Genomic DNA, 20,580 nt, shown 5'->3' with positions numbered 1-20,580 from the left:
ACATTGTGCTGGTGCAGTAAACTGTTTCCTTTGTGGCTTTGACAACATTGCCTATGAACATAATTGAATGTCACTCGTTTATATGTTTGCAAATAAGGTCCCTCTGACATTCCACCTGGGAGCCTGCACACACAGTAGTCTGTTTACAACAGAGAAGCCAAGCATATGGGCTGAGGACTGGATTTGGCCCCAGAGCTGTGGCAAAGTCTTCCTACCCGTTTTCAGCCAGTCTGCCCATTCACAGTGAATCAGCTCCTTCAGAAGCAGAGCTCCCCATCAACCAATGAGAGGTGCAGCTTCCAGAACTGCCATCTCACTAGGGGACCGTCGGCTGAGACGTGGGGTAGAGGCCTTAATACACGTACAGGAAATCTTAGTCTCAAATTGGGAAAAAAAATTAGAAAAAGACAGGAAAAAGAATGGAGCTGCCAATTACATTGAAATCAACTCATCAAAATGATCTGATCCCTCCCTGCCATTTAGCACACTGATAAGCTTTAGAGGGTGGGAATTGGAGGTTAAAGTCAAAGGAGTTGCAGGTCTTCACTAATTGCTGTTGAACTGAAGTGTTGCTTTTTTCTTCCTCTGTTCCTCTGCTTTGCATTCTTTGGCAAATCAACCTAGGATGAATTATTAATAATAATAATTATTAGGGTACTTGTTAAGCTCTTATTCTGCGCCAGGCACTGTTCTAAAGGCTAGGATAGTTACAAGTTACTCAGGTTGGACACAGTCCCTGTCCCACATGGAGCTCACAGCCTTAATCCCCATTTTATAGATGAGGGAACTCAGGTCCAGAGAAGTTAAGTGATTTGCCCAAGGTCAAACGGCAAACATGTGGTGAAGCCAGGAACCTGATCACCTTGCATCTCCCCAGCACTTAGAACAGTGCTTTGCACATAGTAAGCGCTTAACAAATGCCATCATTATTATTATTAGAACCCAGGTCCTTCTGACTCCCAGGCCCCTGCTTTATCCACTAAGCCACGCTGCCTCTCTTATGATAGCAATAATAATAATGATAGTGGTATTTGTTAAGCCTTTACCACTTTACTAAACCCTGGGTTAGATATGAGATAATCAGATCAGATACATTCCTAGTCCCACATGAGGCTTACATTCTAAGTAGGAGGGGGAAAAGGTATTAGTCTCATTTTATAGATGAGAAAACTGAGGTACAGAAAAGTTAAGTGACTTGCCCAAGATCATATAGCAGGCAGAGCTGGGATTAGAACTCAGGTCCTCTGACTCTCAGGTTCATGCTCTTTCTACTATGTCACACTGCTTCAAATTAAAATATATATGTATGTTAGAACTGGAAGACTTTGTTGGAACTTAGAGAAACAAATTTCCTGAGACTTACAGCCATCCACATATGAGGATGATGCTGGTGACTAAAATTGACCGTCAAAGTACAAAGCATTTTTACTTTACAAAGAGCTTGCTTTCTCATGGGGAGCACATGGCTTTAGGATACTTTTAAAGAGCCTTTGAAATTTTTTTTTTTAAAAATCAGCTGGGTGTATATGCTAGTGAAAATAGTCAAAATGCTCAAGGGAATTAAGGTAGGTTAAGTTATTAGAATATAAATGATATTTGAAAGAGATTTGGGGATTCTATGTTTAGGATTGTAAGGTTTTGAAAGAAGATATTCTTTTTGACAATGATAAGTCTTGCTGCAGGGTTCCTAAATCTAATGTGAACACCTGTTAGTGATGCCAAAATGCCTGAATTAAAACATATTTCTGATATTTCAGTTATTAGATTAAAATCTGGAACCTTCAAATGCATGGTAATTTTCATAGGAATCTTTTGGGGCTGTCTTTAGTGTAAAGATTGGCTCAGTTTGATTCTGAAAGACTTTTAAATTGATAACTAAATGAATGTGCACTGGCCATATTGATGCAATTTTACTTTGTATCAAATCAAGAAGTCAGAAAAAGTAGTATGTGATAGCATGCTGTTAAGACATATTGAAATGATAAAAAAGTCTATTTAATAAACTCTTTAAGCAAAATGCTCTGGGAGGATGAAAATATTCAGGTAACAAGCTGACCTTAGGAGTCACATAGAAAAGATGTGTGTAATGTATTATTCAGGGGGTATGCATTACTTATTATAAAATAATAGAGGCTTCAGTCCTTTCTGTGTGACCATTAGAGAGATCAGAACATAATCCAGCCTTCATAATGTAATTGAGTACTGCGAAAATATCCCAAATGATTAATATCCCAGACATTATGCAATGCTACTACAAGGTAATTTTGTCTTGACACAGAATAATTGTTAGTCATCTGCTGCTTCTGAAGACATAGGCCCCTCCTCCCCCAGGTTTCTACATCCAATCAAAGGAGTTTCAAGCAGATATAAGGGCTTCTAAAACAAACACCAAAAAAATTACTCATTCAATGTTAGACTCCTAATAGGAACCTTGAAAGAAAAGAAAACACAAAATCCACTTATCTCATTCAGAAATGTCAAAGTGCTTCACCAAGAAACAGAATTGCTTCCACTTTGAGGCCAACAGATGATGTGAGTAGCTGAACAGTATAGCTAAAACAAAACACAAAGACTGAGTTATTGAAGCTTCATTTTCAAGCCAACAGATTGAGAAATGGCATCTGGTTCTAATCATTCCTGTTGAATACAGTTATCCTTGATGAGGTTCTTTGGGGTTTGATGAGGCTGGATAGTTTGTCTGTGACATCATTTCCTTGTCCATACTGACTGGTCCAGATGGAAAAATGACTGACAGCTGATATAACAATAATAATAATGTTGGTATTTGTTAAGCGCTTATTATGTGCAGAGCACTGTTCTAAGCGCTGGGGTGGAGATAGGGTAATCAGGTTGTCCAACGTGAGGCTCACAGTCTTAATCGCCATTTTACAGATGAGGGAACTGAGGCACAGGGAAGTGAAGTGACTTGCCCACGGTCACACAGCTGCCAAGTGGCAGAGCTGAGATTCGAACCCACGACCTCTGACTCCCAAGCCTGGACTCTTTCCACTGAGCCACACTGCATATCTGGAGGATGCTGGTTTCTCTGCATTCCTCCCCTCTCCCCAACCCAGGGATTTAAAAAGCCAGAGAGAGATTCTTTCTCTGTCAACATGCTGTCACCAAGATTTCTGGGGCAGATCTAGAGAAGTGACCAATGGTGACTTCCCAAACAGTTTTTGCATCCATATTGCTCATAACCTGAAAATCAATTTAAACTTTTTAGGCACACCTACCCTCAAAGGACAAACTGCCATCAAGCAAGGCCACTGGGTGGAGCGGCTGGAAGAAAGGCACTGAACAGGGATTCATTCAATTGTATTTATTGAGTGCTTACTGTGTACTGAGCACTGTACTAAGTGCTTGGGAGAGTACAAACCACAATAAACAGACACATTCCCTGCCCACAATGAGCTTACAGTCTAGAGCAGGGAAGATAGATATCAATACAAATAAATAAATTACAAATATGTACCTGAGTGCTGTGGGGCTGGGAGGTAGAAAGAGCAAAGGGAGGAAATCACGGTGACACAGAAGGTAGTGGGAGAAGAGGAAAGGGGGGGCTATCTGGGAAAGCCTCTTGGAGGAGATGTAACTTCAATAAGGCTTTGAAGAGGGAGAGAGTAATTGTCTATCAGATTTGAGGAGGGAGGGCATTCCAGGGCAGAGGCGGAATGTGGACTAGGGGTGGGTGGCAAGATAGGCGAGGTCGAGGCACAGTGAGAAGGTTTGCACTAGAGGAGTAAAGTGTGCAGGCTGGGTTGTAGGAGAGTAGTGAGGTGAGGTAGGAGGGGGAAAGGTGATTGAGTGTTTTAAAGCCAGTGGTGAGGAGTTTTTGTTTTATGCAGAGGTGGATGGGCATCCACTGGAGTTTTTTGAGGAGTAGGGTGACATTTATTCATTCAGTTGTATTTATTGAGTACTTACTGTGTGCAGAGCACTGTACTAAGGGCTTTGAAAGTATAATTAGGCAATAGGGACAATCCCTAGCCAACAACGGGCTCACAGTCTAGAATAAGTTTAGAACACGGTCAAGTCTAGTTCAGACATGTCCTGAACTTTCTTGTAGAAAAATGATCCAATCAAAAGAGTGAAGTGTGGACAGGAGAGGGAAGAGACAGGAGGCATGGGAGGTCAACAAGAAGGCTGATTCAATAATCCAGGTGAGACAGGATGACTGATTGTATTAACATGGTAGAGGTTTGGATGGAGAGGAAAGCGTGGATATTAGCTATGTTTTGAAGGTGGGACCGACAGAATTTAGTGATAGATTGAATATGAGGCTTGAATGAGAGAAAGAAGTCAAGGTTAACTTCCAGGATATGGGCTTGTGAGACAGGAAGGATGGTGGTGCCATCTATAGTGATGGGAAAGTCAGAGGGAAGACAGGGTTTGGTGGGAAAATGAGGAGTTCTGTATTGAAGATGTAAAATTTGAGGTGACAGGAGGACATCCAAGTAGAGATGTCTTGAAGGCAGAAGGAAATTCAAGACTGGAGAGAGGGAGATCATGGATGGAGGTGTAGATCATGGATGGAGGGTATCATCTGCATAGAGCTGGTAGTTGAAAGCCATGGGAGCGAATGAGTTCTCCAAGGGAGTGGATGTAGATGGAGAATAGCTGTGGACCCAGAACTGAACCTGGAGGGACCACCACCCCCCGCCACCAGTTAAGGGGTGGGAAGAAAAGAAGGAGCCCATGAAGGTGCCTGAGAATGAACAGCCTGAGAGATAAGAGGAGACCCAAGAGAGGACAGGGTAAATGAAGATAAGGTTGGATAATGTTTCCAGAAGAAGGGGGTGGTCCACAGTGTCTAAGGCAGCTTAGAGGTTGAGGAAGATTGGGATGGAGTAAATGCCCCTGGATTTGTCAAGAAGGAGATCATTGGTGACCTTTGAGAGGGCAGTTTCTGTGGAATGAATGGGAAGGAAGCCAGATTGAAAGGTGTATAGAAGATAATTAAAGGAGAGGAATTAATTTGAGATAGCTGGTGTAGACAACTCATTCAAGGAGTTTGGAGAGGAATGGTAGGAGGGAGATGGTGCTATAACTGGAGGGAGTCATGCAGTCAAGGGAGGGTTTTTTAGGGTACTGGAGACATGGGCATGTTTGAAAGCAGTGGGGAAGAAGCCACTGGAGAGAGAATAGTTGAAGAAAGCTAATAGAGAGGGAAAGAGGAAGGGGGCAAGAGTTTTGATAAGGTGCAAAGGAATGAGGTCGGGTGCACAGGTGGAGGGGCTTTTGAGAGGAGGCATGAGTTGTTCAGACATTGATAATGATGGTTGGGAGGGCTGGAGAGGATTGTTGAGACAAGTTAGATAAAGCTCTTTCCCATTCTTCCATTCACCAGAAAAAAGTTGGCTACCCTGGAGGTCAGAAAGGATATGGCTGAATGACCTTGTAGGTCATCTGGTTTAATCCTGATTAACAACGATCGTCTATTAAGGAGAGCAGAAGAACTGTGGATAACTTAGTGCATGTCAGTGTCTCAAATTAAACTAGTTTGGTCTGGCAGTGAATTTCAGTTAGTCAGTAATGGCTGAGTATGTTTCCAAGGAAACAGAGTGAAATATTAAGTGTAATGTAGACAACGGAACCATTTGTCAGGCTCAGTTTTTGGTTTTGTCATACAGTTCTCACTTGGATTACTGCCTACTCTTCCAACCACTCCATTTCAATCAATCAATCATATTTCCTAGGCATTACCATGTGTAGAGCACTGTACTAAGCAATTGGGAGAATACAGTATAACAGAGTTGGTAGACATGGTCTCTACCCACAAAGAGCTTACAGTCTAGAGGGGAAGATAGACATCAATATGAATAAATAAATTAGGGATCTGTAAATAAGTGCTGTGGGGCTGAGGAAGGGGTGTATAAAGGGTGCAAATCTAAATGCAAGGGTGACAAAGAAGGGAGCCGGTGAAGTTAATGAGGGTATAGTGAAGGCCTCTTGGAGACAGTGTGCCTTCAATAAGGCTTTGAAGGTGGGGAGAGTGATTTTGCGTCAGATATGAAGAGGGAGGGTGTTACAAGCCAGAGTCAGGATATAGGTGAAAGGTCAGTCATGAGCTAGAAGAAACTGAGGTACAGTGAAAAGGTTGGCATTAAAGGAATGGTGTGTGGGCTGGGTAGTAATAGGAAATCAGTGAGTTTATGTAAAAGGGAGAGAGCAGATTAAGTGGTTTAAAGTTGGTAGTGAGGAGTTTCTGTTTTACTCAGAGGTGTATGGGCAACCACTGGAGGTTCTTGAGAAATGGGGAAACATGGACTGAATGTTTTTGTAGAAAAATGATCCTGGCAGCAGAGTGAAGTATGGACTGTAGTGGGGAGAGACAGGAAGCAGGTAGAAATTCCAGTTTCAGCCATTGGTTCTGCTATCCCTCCTCACTCCAAACCACCATCCTTCAGCCCTCTCCATATTCAACACCCTGCTAAAATCCAACCCGTTCCATGAAGATTTTCCCATTGAATTCCTTACACTCAAGCCAAATCACAGCACATCCAGCCCTAGCACTCTCACTCCCTTCTGCGTTACCTTGAGTTGCTCCCTTTGTCCTTCCCCCCCCTCAGCCCCACAGCACTTATGTACATATCTGTAATTTGTATTGACGTCTTTCTCCCCCTCTCCCCACCCCACTCTAACTGTAGATTTTAAGTTTGGTGAGGGCAGGGAATACATCTATTTGTTGTTGTATTATACTCTCCCAAGTGCTAGCACAGTGCTCTGCACCAAGTAAGTGCTCAATAAATATGAATGAATGAATGAATGGATACTCATGCCAATCCTCTACTACACTCATACTATCCTCACCTGCATCTTGCGGTAAAACCCTGATGGGCAACCTACCAGCCAGGATCTGCAATAGGAGCCGAAGGAAGGGAAGACGAGAATGACAGGATTCAGCAATAGGACTGAACCTAAAAAAGAAAATCAGAGCAGTGCAAACAGAGAGAAGGGATAAAAGTTGACAGTGTGAGGAAAAGCATCAGCAACATCAATTAGATTTCCAGAGTCCCCAGCTTTTTACAGGTAAATCTTTGCTCTGAACTAGGCATTCTTCCTGTCTTAGTAAATAGCATCTGACAGATTCATGTTCTCATCCTTTCCTATAGTCCTGGCCCCCTTCCCCATCCTGAAAAGTTCTACAGCTCCCCACTGACTGAGGTGGCCAGTTGCCCATTTTCACACTCTGCAGTCCAAGTTTCAGCTGGTTTACTCATTATCCTGTTCCCCTAAAAAAAACTCTTACCACTGATTGTAAGCTCTCTGAAGCCAGGAATCATGTCTCCGAAGACTTCAGTACTGTCTCCAGGGCTTACTAAAGGCAGAGAATCAGCATGGCCTAATGGCAGGCGCACCAGCTTGGGAGTCAGAGGATGTGGGTTCTAATTCCGGCTCTGCCACTTTTCCGTTGTGTGAACTTGGACAAGTCACTTCTCTGTGCCTCGGTTACACCATAAAATGGGGATTAAGAATGAGCCCCCTGTGGGGCTGAGAATGGGTCCAACCTGATTACCTTGAATCTACCCTAGTGCTTAGAACCAGGCTTGGCACATAGTAGGTGCTTAACAAATACCTTATTTATTATTTATCTGCACAGATCAAGTGCTCAATAATAATACTGATTTTTTTTTTAATGGTGTTTATGTGCTTACCATGTGCCAGGCACTGTACTAAGCACTGGGGTAATAATAATTACCTGCTCCTCCTCCCCTCCCCATCGCCCCTTCTCCCTCCCTCTGCTCTACCCCCTTCCCCGCCCCACAGCACTTGTATATATTTGTGCATATTTATTATTCTATTTATTTTATTAATGATGTGCTTGTATCTATAATTCTATTTGTCTATTTTGATGCTCTTGATTCCTGTCTACTTGTTTTGTTTTGTTGTCTGTCTTCCCCTTCTAAACTATAAGCCCGTTGTTGGGTAGGGATTGTCTCTGTTGCTGAATTATACTTTCCAAGCGCTTAGTACAGTGCTCTGCACACAGTAAATGCTCAATAAATATTATTGATTTAATGAATGAGTGAATAATGGTGAAAATAATTGTGGTATTCATTATTTATTACGTGTCAGGCACTGCACTGTGTGCTGGGGTAAATATAAGGTAATAGGGTTGGACACAGTCCCTGTTCTACATTGGACTCACGGTCTTATTCCCCATTTTACAGAAGGAGTGACTGAGGCACAAATAATTGATCAAGGTCACATAGCCAATAAGATATGGAGCTGGGATTAGAACCCTTGTCCTTCTGACTCCTAGGCTCATGCTCTAACGACTAGGTCACACTGCTTCTCTGATATTGTTGTCTGATTTTTTTTTCAGTTCCTAGCCTCCTAACAGCTGCAGCTCCTGTCACTGAGTTCCACAGCTCAGAAGTGGAGGCTGGGGTCCCATGACCCTGAGAGGGGAACACCATGTCCTTCAACAATATGATTCACATGACCTCAGCTCATTATGTTGACAGCACATGTACCTCAATGCCCAATATTCTCAAGTACTACTGAGGCCCTCTTCTCTAAAGTAGTCAGAGGTTGTGGTTTCTAATCCTGGCTCTGCCACTGTGTGATTCTGGGCAAGCCACTTAACTTCTCTGCCTCAGTTACCTCATCTGTAAAATGGGGATTAAGATTGTGAGCTCCACGCAGGACAACCTGATGACTTTGTATCTACTTCAGCACTTAGAATGGTGCTTGGCACATAGTAAGCACTTAACAAATACCTCATTATTAAATTAGAGTCAGTGTTGGTTTTCTTTCTTGTCTCTATTTATTTCTTTGCCATGGAGACAAGGAATTCAGAGCCAGGAACAGGGAATTTGTTGTCTATAACTTGATATGTTATCCTTATGTAAACACAGTCTTGTTTGTGTAATTTATGATGGTATACATGAAAACCAACAGTGTTTGAACTAATTTTCAAGCTACTTACTACATACTTTTGAAACTAGGAAATATAGTGACAGGTCCTTTAAATTGCTTGTTTTTTCTCAAACTACCAAACGTGTTTTATCACTTATTCTCCACAAATGCCCCAAAATGCAGTCCTAGGGCTTTCTATTCTTGACCAGGGAAAATTTAATTAACTAGATAGTGGTATTATTAGTAAACACTCTTCAGGCTTCCTTTGCAGGAAATGAGACCATTATATGCGTCTGAAATGAAATCTTGCCTTGGTTGCTTTGGAGCAATGAGTGGCAAAGGATCACATATGTTGTTATGATAACACATAGATAAAAATAGATAGAAAAAGTATGCGTGGACAGTAGGCAATTCGCAAACATTTGTCACTTGTCATTTTAGGGGGTTTATTATAAATTTCAGGATATTGCCTGCTGCAAAGATTATACAGTAAGTTATTGTGGTTCAGTGAAATGTACGACGAAAAGAGGCCAATTTGTTTTGCCAAGCTCCTTTAAAAAAAAAAAATGAGAGGAAAGTGAGAATTTTTCTGGTAAGTTACAATTTCTCACCATTGGAAAGGGGGAATTTACATCAAGAAGGTGGAAAACAGATTTATAAAATGGATATACTGATGAGACTATTCAGAGGAAGAAATTTTGGGAAGGTACAGTCTCAAAAAGATTCCTCAGTTTCAAGAACCCAAAAGTTTCAAGCTCCATTTACTAGGAATAAAATGCTGAGACCACAAGTTTGAGTTGCTGTTTGGTTGTAGTTGGGAAAGGGCACCACGTTAAAAACGTCACCTTATTCAAGTATATTAACTCCCTGGGTGTCTTCAGACATCGCTTACTTTACTTTCAAAATTTACACTTCCTTTAGCAATCAAAGGCATTACAACTATGGAAGAGTAAGCTGGTTGTTATTCAGCCTCATGCATCAACAGCTGAACTGTCAGTTAAGAGCTAATTGCAGAAACTTTATTACTGGGATGATCAAGAGCCAGTGAGCACACAGCTTGATTTTTCAGATCCAAAACTTTGCAGTGTTGGCAATTAGGAAAATCTCTTTTTTTGAAAGTCTTAAATTAAGCAAAATTGATATGGATGTCAGTTATGGTGAAAAATAAATTCAAAATGCTGTTTTTACTGTTGCTTTTATAACGTAAAGTAATTCCTTTAACCTTTCCCAGCAAAGCTTGTATGATTTAGCACTTATTTTAGTACTGCAATTTGGCACCTATAACAATTATGATGCTTGGTAGGGGGATAGGGGAAGGGAATAATGCCTTATGTCTTTGGTGACTCAATCATGAAAGGTTTTCTTTACAACATTTAAGTCTTATGAGAATTTAGAAGATGCTTTAATACAGGGGGCATTTCAAATACGATATCAAAATGAGTAAAGCTAATTTAAGGAATTTTCATTTTGAAAAGCTTGAGTTATGGAGCCAAATTATGGTCAGTAAGTGGATCCTAGGAATGAAATAAAAGATAGGAGATGTTGGAAAGTTTTATGACAGTAGGAAAAAAAATTGTTAAAGGATTGAGATTTTGATATGCTTTATGTGTTCTCTGAATTTTCAAATGCTAATCTACATTTTACAATAGCACACAGTGAGAAAGGTGAAACAGTGGCACTTGAGAGAAGGTGTGGTCCAAGACAAAGAGAATAACAATCAGTCTGGAGAGGTGTGGGTTGAAGGAAATAATTAGAAGATGAAACTGATTGCAAAACGTTTGGACTTTGAGTCAGAAAAGACCTATGCACATTAAACAGGATGTTGAGAGTACATCCTGTGTGCAAAACTATGGCATAGATTCAAGAAAATCATAAAGGGTTGATGATCTAAGAAGGAGAGCAAAGGTTTTTTGGAGGGGTTTTTGTTTTGTTTTTTTGAATCTCCATTTTACAGATGATAAAACAGAGGCATGGAGGGGCTGGGAGATTTGCTCAAGGTCACACAGTAGGACTGTTGTCGAGCTGGGACAAAAACAGGTATCTCCTGACTCCCAGATCCATGTTCATTTGGCTAGGCCACACTGCTTTGCCTTCATTCATTATTCTATACACATTAAGACTTTCCACTGCCACACTATAATAATAATAATAATGTTGGTATTTCTTAAGTGCTTACTATGTGCAGAGCACTGTTCTAAGCGCTGGGGTAGCTACAGGGTAATCAGGTTGTCCCACATGAGGCTCACAGTCTTAATCCCCATTTTACAGATGAGGTAACTGAGGCACTGAGAAGTGAGGTGACTTGCCCCCAGTCACACAGCTGTCAAATGGCAGAGTGGGGATTTGAACCCATGACCCCTGACTCCCCAGCCCGTGTTCTTTCCACTGAGCCACGCTGCTTGCCCAGTGAATTTGCCACACATGCAACATATGCAGTTATCTCATCTTCTTCTTGTTATCCTGATCTATCCAAGCCTTAGCTAAAAGAAATTATCCCCTTTCCTCAACCCTATATACCAGACTGGTCCACCTACCTCTAGTCCGCTGTTCTTCCTAGCTGTTCCTTTGCTATTAAAACCTTTTCCGTGTCTGCTGTCTTGTAGGGGTCCATTTCCCTGATCAGTAGCTCCTTGCTTATCTTCTTACCAGTGAGTCTTCTTACACTCCCACCCGGCAAAGCTGAATTGCCTAAACACCAGTGAGCTGACTAGTTTCAATGCTCCAAGACCATTTAATGGCTGGTAGGTTACCCTGATGAAACTGTAAGAAGTCAGATGGGCCCTGTGAATGCAGACCAACTTTCAGAGAGTTTAGATGTTCCTATGACTTTGTAGGCCCTTCTCAGGATCACACCTGAGTACTGTACAAGGCTATGGGAGGACGAGAGAAGCAGAGGCATACCCATTCCATTCCTAGCCTTGGGCAGTGCTAAAGAGTGGAAGGCAATCTGCTACAAGTCAAAACTCACTTGTGCTGGGCAGCAGCAACACAGGAGAGAGTCGAGGGCTGAGACTCAAATTTACTGCGTGGAAAGAGGCAATGGTAAACCACTTCCATATTTTTACCAAGAAAACTCTATGGATCCACTACCAGGTCAATTGCAGATGAAGAGCAGGTATTCTGGGAGAGATGTGTCTATGGTGTCACTATAGGTCGGAGATGACTTGACAGCGTAACACAAGACAAGACAGCTTTGTTGCCAATCAGTGTGGTATGAGTTTTGATACCTTTGCATCCCACCCATCTGTCAATTTCCCAAAGACATAATGGGTTTTAGGTTCTGATTTCTATTTTTATGCTATTTGTTAAGCGCTCTGTGCCAGGCACTGAACTAAGGACTGAGATAGATATATAATAATAAGGTTTGATACCATCCTTGTCTCACATTGGGCTCACAATTTTAATCCCCACTTTACAGATGATGTAACTGAGACACAGAGAAGTTAAGTGACTTGCCCAAGGTTACACAGCAGACAAGTGGTGGAGCCAGGATTATTTCTTTGTCTACCTGAATATTTTTGATACTATGTATATGTGGTGTAGTTCCTAGTTGGCCTAATTTACTAATAGCATTAAGCTTCTTTTCTCCACGGAAAATATTTGGTTGTGGATATGGCTCTCTTGGTACGGCTGGTATGTAATCTAACTTCTTCAGACTGATTTTGAGTTTATAGAGCTGTGCTGACTTTGCAAAGCAGTTCATAATTTTCAGGGTATATTACTTCCACACTACTGCCATCAACTTCAAACAACTCTTGGTGACTAATTCAAATAGTTTTAATAATGCTCATAGCTTGCTGAGTTGGAAGAGTTTTCCAGGGAATTAAAAGTCCATTCTGACATCAGCAGACTCCTTGTTGCATCACTTTTTAATTTTTTAAATGGTATTTGATAAGCACTTACCATGTGCCAGGCACCATTCTAAGCACTGGGGTAGGAACAAGGTAATCAGGTTGGACACAATTCTTAAATATAGCAATATAAAATAGGTTTAATGGGACTGGATCTACTTTATAGACCTATTTCACTCTGGTAGTGATAGTAAGCCCCTCTCAGGATAGCACCTGGAGAGTTTCCAGTTCTCTACCAGTCTCGGCTTCGAGAGGGAGAGTCAAGCAGAGGCCTGTCCATTCCATTCCTAGCTTGGCCAATGATTAGTGATCGGAAGGTCATCTACTACAAGTCAAAACTCCCCTGTGCTGGGCAGCAGTGGCATGGGAAATAGTAGAGGGAGGAGACTCAGGTTTACTGCGCAGAGGTGGCAGTGGTAAGCCACTTTGGGATTTTTACCAAGAAAACTCCCTGGATCCACTACCAAGATGATTGAAGATGGAGGCGGGACGTTCTGGGAAAGATGTGTCCATGGAGTCGTTGGGGGTAGGAGATGACTTGACAGCATAAGACAAGGCAAGTGATAGGAAAGGGGTTGAACAGGGCACTTCAATTTCTGATTTAACCAACCATTCTGCTGTAGAATAACGTTGTCCCAGTGGGGCCAAGAACATATGCTTAATCAACATCAATCCAAGCACCTAGTACATGGCTAAACACTAATAACAATAGTATTATTTGTTAAGCACTTACTAATGCCAACCACTGTTCTAAGCACTGGGGTAGATTCAAGATAATCATGTCAGACGCAGGCCCTGTCCATCATGGAACTCACAGTCTAAATAGGAGGGAGAATAGAAGATTGTTTAAAGAGAGTACTCTTTAGTCTGGGCAAATGTATTGGTAAGTCATGTTTTGAACCTCTGCAATGCCTAAACTAAGGGTACCCTCATTCAAGCCTACTTGGACAGGAACTATGTTCTACCTGATTATTTTGAATCTTCCTCAGTGTATCGTACAATGAATGCTTGGCACAAAGTAAGTATCTTATAAGTACTATTATTATCATTATCAGGTATTAATATCTATTTTACAGATGAGAAATTACGTGACTTTCCCAAGGCCACATAGCAGTGGCAGAGTCAGAATTAGAATCCAGGTGTCACACAGGTCTTCTTACTCCCAAGTCACTCTTTCCACTAATAATAATTGCATCGGTTAAGTGCTTACTGTGCACCAAGCACTGTTCTAAACACTGGGGTAGATACAAGGTGATGAGGTTGGATACAGTCTCTGTCTCATACAGGAATCAGAGTCTAAAAAAGGAGGGAGAAGAGGTATTGAATCCCATTTTGCAGACGAGGAACCTGAGGCCCAGAGAAATTAAACAAGTTACCCAAAGTCACACAGCAGGCAAGTGGCGGAGCCGAGATTACAACGCAGGTCCTCTGACTCCCAGACTCCTGCTCTTTCCACTAGTAATAATAATGTTGGTATTTGTTAAGCGCTTACTATGTGCAGAGCACTATTCTAAGCGCTAGGGTAGACACAGGGGAATCAGGTTGTCCCACGTGGGGCTCACGGTCTTAATCCCCATTTTACAGATGAGGTAACTGAGGCACAGAGAAGTTAAGTGACTTGCCCACAGTCACACAGCTGACAAGTGGCAGAGCTGGGATTTGAACCCATGACCTCTGGCTCCAAAGCCCATGCTCTTTCCACTGAGCCATGCCTACGCTATTTGTTTTGCTACAATTACTGTATGCATTTAGCAGAAAAGATATGAAGATCTACAAATAGGGGTCTGCCTGACAATTAAAAAATACATATAAATAACCATAGCAGATCCAAAATGGTAGCCTCATTTTCTTCAATATGGTAGAAGAGGAATACTTTTCAGGTAGTCTTTGTTATCATTGGTCTAGGCCTTGAGATTCCTAGGTTGGAAAATAAGGTCATAAGCCTACTTCATTACTGTGCTGATTAACAACCAGAATTCAGAGTTGCAATTGGTGCCATCCTCACACAAATGACTGCCTGACTTAATAGCTCCTGAGTCAGGAATGTGGCGGATGAGAAGAAGCATGCACAGGCCTAGTAGTCAGAGGATTTGGATTTTAATCCTTGTTCCACCACTTGGGAAAAATCAAATCGCTTCTCTGTGTCTCAGTTTATTCATCTGTAAAATGGGAATGAAATACTTGTTGTCCCTTCCCCTTAGGCTTTGAGCCCCATGTGGGATAGGGACTGTGTCTGATCTGCTTATATTCCTACCCCAGTGCTTAATAGTGTCAGCCACATAATAAATGTTCAACTATTACCACAATTATTATCAACGTGATATAGATGAGGAGTTGGGCAATTTTGAACTTCTCTTCTTCAAGTAGGTGAACCTACTGATGCCAGAGACTCTGGAAGAGGCTAGGAGGTGGTTCAGTTAATAATAATAATAACGATGGTATTTAAGTGCTTACTATGTGTACTGTTCTAAGCGCTGTTCTAAGCGCTGGGGTAGATACAAGGTTATCAGGTTATGCCACATGGGGCTCACAGTCTTAATCCCCATTTTATAGATGAGGGAATTGAGGCACCAAGAAGTTAAGTAGCGGGCCTTCACTGTTGGTGGTTTCATTGGGATGATACGCCGTGCTTGCTGAACTCCACCAACCTGTTTGTCCTATGTGGCATCGTGACTAAAATGGAACTTCTTTCTTGCAAATTTCTCCTGGAAAACACTGGACTCTAGGTCCAAGAAGAGGTGATTGACCAAATGGGCATTAGTGACTTGAAGGATAAGTCCTGTGTGGAACTGCTTAAAAACCCTAGCCAAAACTTAAACTGAAATTCTAGGCCCTAAGAGGGTTAATATACATACAGCCTACCAGAACACCCTTCTTGCCATAATAATCAGACTCATTTATGCAGAAATAAATATATATATGGTGTTTTTTTTTAAATCGGCTCCAACCAAGTGGGCTTTTAATGAAAAAAAGATCAGCTCTTTATGAAAGAAAGGTGTTTATGAAACACCGACATTATTTTAACAAGGAACATATTTCAAAAGTATGCCTTTTATTCCTGAAATGAAGTATTACAAAAACAGTTCTCTCCTAGAAAGATTCTTTTATTATTGAAAAGTTTTGAAGACAGTTTGGGAACAGATAATAAAAAGATTGTTCCCGAGGTGGTAATGGGTTTTCTTCTTTTAGTAGTTCAGCTAAAAAAAAAAAATCCCTAAAATTCGGACATGCAAACAAAAATTAACAGCTCAGAAACCCAATCCTTTCTGAATGACACTTTACAGCATTTTCGGCAATCAAAAGAGAGTCATTTTTGTTGACAGCTTTGTCCATTTAAAAAATGGATTTAACTATTTTCTTCAGGTTTTAGGGTTGTTTCAACATTTTCTGCTTGGAAGCAAGTAAAAATCACAATTTACAGACAGTGTGAAATGCATATTTCTCTCCTGCTAATTTTGCCTGTAATGAGAAAAGTGTTTGCTCAGTTTTAAAACCAGGTTTATAAATCCAGTAAAAATAGTCTCTTGGAAACTGAACAAAGAGTCAATCAATGTCACCCATGCTCAGCCTGATTCAGGCTCTGATGTAGCTGGGCCAGTGCTATCCTGGTGGGCTAAACAGATCGGAATTACTTCCGGACTATCGGAGTCCCTTGTTTCCTCATATCTAGTACCCACCCTAATAATAATGATAATGGTATTTAATAAGTGCTTACTAAATGTCAAGCACTGTTCTAAGCACTGGGGATACATACAAGTTAATCAGGACCCTGCAGGGCCTACTTAGCTGATGGATCTAAGTGGTGGATCCTTCAGGGTCTGTTAGAGATGAATGTGCTAGGCCCTGCTGATGACTGTGGATGAGACTTTGATTGCCTTGACTTCTCCATTGCCCCACACCCTTATTAGACCCTGTGTTTATATGTGTGTAGAGAGAGGTCTTTGATATTCATAAACCAGTGTCACTCATAATAAAGCTCATCTACCGGTGTGTATGTGAGTGAGAAAGCAAGATGCTGTCATTCCTCATGCCATGTCTTCTTCTTTGCAGTCCTCATTTGCAGCACCTGGCCCTGCTGTTGCTTTTCCCCCTCTGTTTCACAGTCCTCTCAAGCCTCTGCTCAAAAAGAGTCAATTGAAGCATGCCATGCTGGTCTGTCTGTCACATTGTTTCCTAACCTAGAGGGACATAGGAAGCAGCTTGGCTTAGTAGAAAGAACATGGGTTTAGGAGCCAGCAAACCTGGGTTAAACCCCAAACTCTGCCACTTGCCTGCTGGGTGACCATGGGCAAGTCACTTCAATTCTTTGGGCCACTTTCCAGCTCACTGTGGGTGGGGAATGTCCATCTTTATTGCTGTATTATACTTTCCCAATCTCTTAATTCAGTGCTCTGCACACAGTAAGTACTTAATAAATATGATTGAATGAATGATTTAAGACCTGTTCTCTCTGCTACTCAGACTGTGAACTCTATGTGGGACTGGGATTGTGCTCAACTTGATTATCTTGTATTTACCCCAGTGGTCAGTATAGTCCTTGGCACAAAGTAAGCATTGAATAAATACCACACATTAGTGCTGTGTCTGAGGTTTGTTTTTTTTACTGAAGTTAAAACATTTCCTTTGCCCTTATTCATCTTCCTATACTGGTATCCTACTAAGTAGCCTCCCCAACAGAGTTGCACCGAATAGAGGCCCAGTAAATGCTAAGGCTGTTTCTGCAGCTGATAGCAGTAATAATGAGAGAGGTGGTAGTGGGCGTATTCAAAGCAGCTGCCTCTTTTGTCTATGTCAGGAGCCCTTCAGAGTAGTGGGCTTCCACAAGGAAGAAAAATCACCCTCATGTGCCAACTCCACTCCATTGCAGTACTAACATTTTCTTTTCTTTAGCCCCAAATTGTGCTTCTTTTTAATTTAATTTTAATAGAACACAGGCGGTCAAAAGAGAGAGAAAAGCACAAATAAACATAGAAGCATTGTTTTTTATTGAACAATGTGGCTTAATTTATCAGTGAGGATAATTGGTTCCTCTTGGAATTTAGCTTGGGAACACATGTATGCCTCCCTGTTTCATGGAGTTTTCTCAACATAGATCACATGTTAACCCTGCATCCCCTCAGCCTTTAACAATTTACTTGGAAATCATGGGCAGACTATGATTCCAGAAATAGTCTACATGAAGTGCTGCTAATGAAGTTTGACAAAGTTGTACCCAATCCAGATCGAGCTATATTACCTAGCCAGAATTCTACATCAGTGGATTTTTAGTGTTTAATTGGTGAAAAAAGATGGAATACAACTTGATTTTATTAATGAACCTTAGACGCATTCCGTGCATTTCCTCTTTGCTCTTTGGTAGTTATGACCCTAATTCCTTGTGCCATCCTTGTAAAGGAAAAATCTTTGAAGAGCTATAGGCTCTAGCTCATTAGAAAATATGGAGAAAATTTATATCATCTGTGAATACATAACTAGGTAGCAAAGCATTTCAGCCACAGGAATGCCATTTTGGGATCATTTGGCTTACTCATGATGCAGAGTGATTGTGGCTCATTTTTCTTTTCCTCTCTCCCTCTCACACATGAATGAGGATGGGAATATTCTAGCAAAGTAGAATGAAAGCATGGATTCAGATAATTCAGATTAACATCATCTGAAGTTTGAGGTAAATGGGTAAGACGGGGTGGTCACTTGAACTGTCAGTAACAGTTATTACCGATGTTGAACTTGGGTGCTGAGGACTTGTGAGCTGGACTTGCGAGCTGAGTGCCTGGATTGGTCCTGGAGTTTCAGAATAATGGGGAAGATCTCTGACACCTTTGACCTAGGTAGGAGCCAGTGACTATAGCCAGTTAGAGAGCTCCAGAGCCATGCCGGAGTGGATTCATTCATTCATTCAATAGTATTTATTGAGCGCTTACTATGTGCAGAGCACTGTACTAAGCGCTTGGAATGAACAAGTCGGCAACAGAGACAGTCCCTGCCGTTTGATGGGCTTACAGTCTAATCGGGGGAGACGGACAGACAAGAACAATGGCAATAAATAGAGTCAAGGGGAAGAACATCTCGTAAAAACAATGGCAACTAAATAGAATCAAGGCAATGTACAATTCATTAACAAAATAAATAGGGTAATGGAAATATATACAGTTGAGCGGACGAGTACAGTACTGTGGGGATGGGAAGGGAGAGGTGGAGGAGCAGAGGGAAAGGGGGAAAAGAGGGTTTAGCTGAGGAGAGGTAAAGGTGGGGTGGCAGAGGGAGTAGAGGGAGAAGAGGAGCTCAGTCTGGGAAGGCCTCTTGGAGGAGGTGAGTTTTAAGTAGGGTTTTGAAGAGGGGAAGAGAATCAGTTTGGCGGAGGTGAGGAGGGAGGGCGTTCCAGGACCGCAGGAGGATGTGGCCCAGGGGTCGACGGCGGGATAGGCGAGACCGAGGGACGGTGAGGAGGTGGGCGGCGGAGGAGTGGAGCGTGCGGGATGGGTGGTAGAAAGAGAGAAGGGAGGAGAGGTAGGAAGGGGCAAGGTGATGTAGAGCCTTGAAGCCTACAGTGAAGAGTTTTTGTTTGGAGCGGAGGTTGATAGGCAACCACTGGGGTTGTTTAAGAAGGGGAGTGACATGCCCAGATCGTTTCTGCAGGAAGATGAGCCGGCCAACGGAGTGAAGAATAGACTGGAGCGGGGCGAGAGAGGCGGAAGGGAGGTCAGAGAGAAGGCTGACACAGTAGTCTAGCCGGGATATAATGAGAGCCCGTAGCAGTAAGGTAGCCGTTTGGGTGGAGAGGAAAGGGCGGATCTTGGCGATATTGTAGAGGTGAAACCAGCAGGTCTTGGTAACGGATAGGATGTGTGGGGTGAACGAGTGAGACGAGTCAAGGATGACACCGAGATTGCGGGCCTGAGAGATGGGAAGGATGGTCGTGCCATCCACGGTGATAGAGAAGTCGGGGAAAGGACCGGGTTTGGGAGGGAAGAGGAGGAGCTCAGTCTTGCTCATGTTGAGTTTTAGGTGGCGGGCTGACATGCAAGATGACTTGAGAGAGCAGAGCTTCTGCTTGCTGATGTATTTCCCCCTTCCTGCCAATCTTAAACATTCTGGAAGGGTATTGGCCTAACAGTAATAATTATGGTATTTGTTAAGCACTTACTTTGTGCCAGGCACTGTAGTAAACGCTGGGGTGGTTACCAGCAAATCGGGTGGGACACAATCCCTGTCCCCTATGGGGCTCACAGTCTCAATCCTCATTTTACACATGAGATAACTGATGTTCAGAGAAGAGAAGTGACTTGCCCAAGGTCACACAGCAGACAACAGTGGAAAAGGTGGACATGTACCCTATCCCGGCTCCTCTCTCTACAAATTAAATACTAATGATTGCTGCCATTTTTCACTTCAGTTTGCTAATGTAGTTAATAGTTCATGCACACTTACACACATACATCCAGTCAGTCTTCCCAGCCAACCCTGTCCTCCCATCCCTTTCTAATCAATGTAGACCACACCACCATCTTACCTGTCTCACGGGCCCATAACCTTGGCATTATCTCAACTTAGCTCCCATAGGTTCACTGTCACTAAATTCTACACAACATCTCTAGGATACCCCTCTTCTTCACCATCCAAAATAACACCTTGTTCGAAGCTTTGATAATATCCCACTTTGATTACTTCATCAACTCCTTGCTGACTTCCCTGTGTCCTCTCTCTCCCTTCTTCAGTCCATACTTCACTCTACTGCCCAGAACATTTTTCTAAAATACTATTTAGTCCACATCTCCCCCCACCTCAAAAACTTTCAGTGGTTGCCTATCCACCTCTGCATCAAACAGAAACTCTTTACCACCAGCTTTAAGGCAGTCAATCTGCT

The 20,580-nt window shown here is 42.2% G+C and overlaps 1 long non-coding RNA gene across 1 annotated transcript in view; it reads right to left on the bottom strand.

Annotated features, from left to right (window-relative positions):
• Window positions 1-1,269: 1,269 nt before the first annotated feature.
• LOC114811311 overlaps window positions 1,270-20,580 on the bottom strand; it is a 77,174-nt gene continuing 57,863 nt past the window's right edge. The window contains exon 3 of the long non-coding RNA XR_003758990.1: window positions 1,270-2,553. This is a non-coding gene — a long non-coding RNA (uncharacterized LOC114811311). The remainder of the gene's footprint in view (window positions 2,554-20,580) is intronic.

This window comes from Ornithorhynchus anatinus, chromosome 4 (assembly GCF_004115215.2).
Source record: "Ornithorhynchus anatinus isolate Pmale09 chromosome 4, mOrnAna1.pri.v4, whole genome shotgun sequence".
NCBI classification, from domain to species: Eukaryota; Metazoa; Chordata; class Mammalia; order Monotremata; family Ornithorhynchidae; genus Ornithorhynchus; species Ornithorhynchus anatinus.
This window is presented reverse-complemented; position numbering and strand designations above follow the sequence as displayed.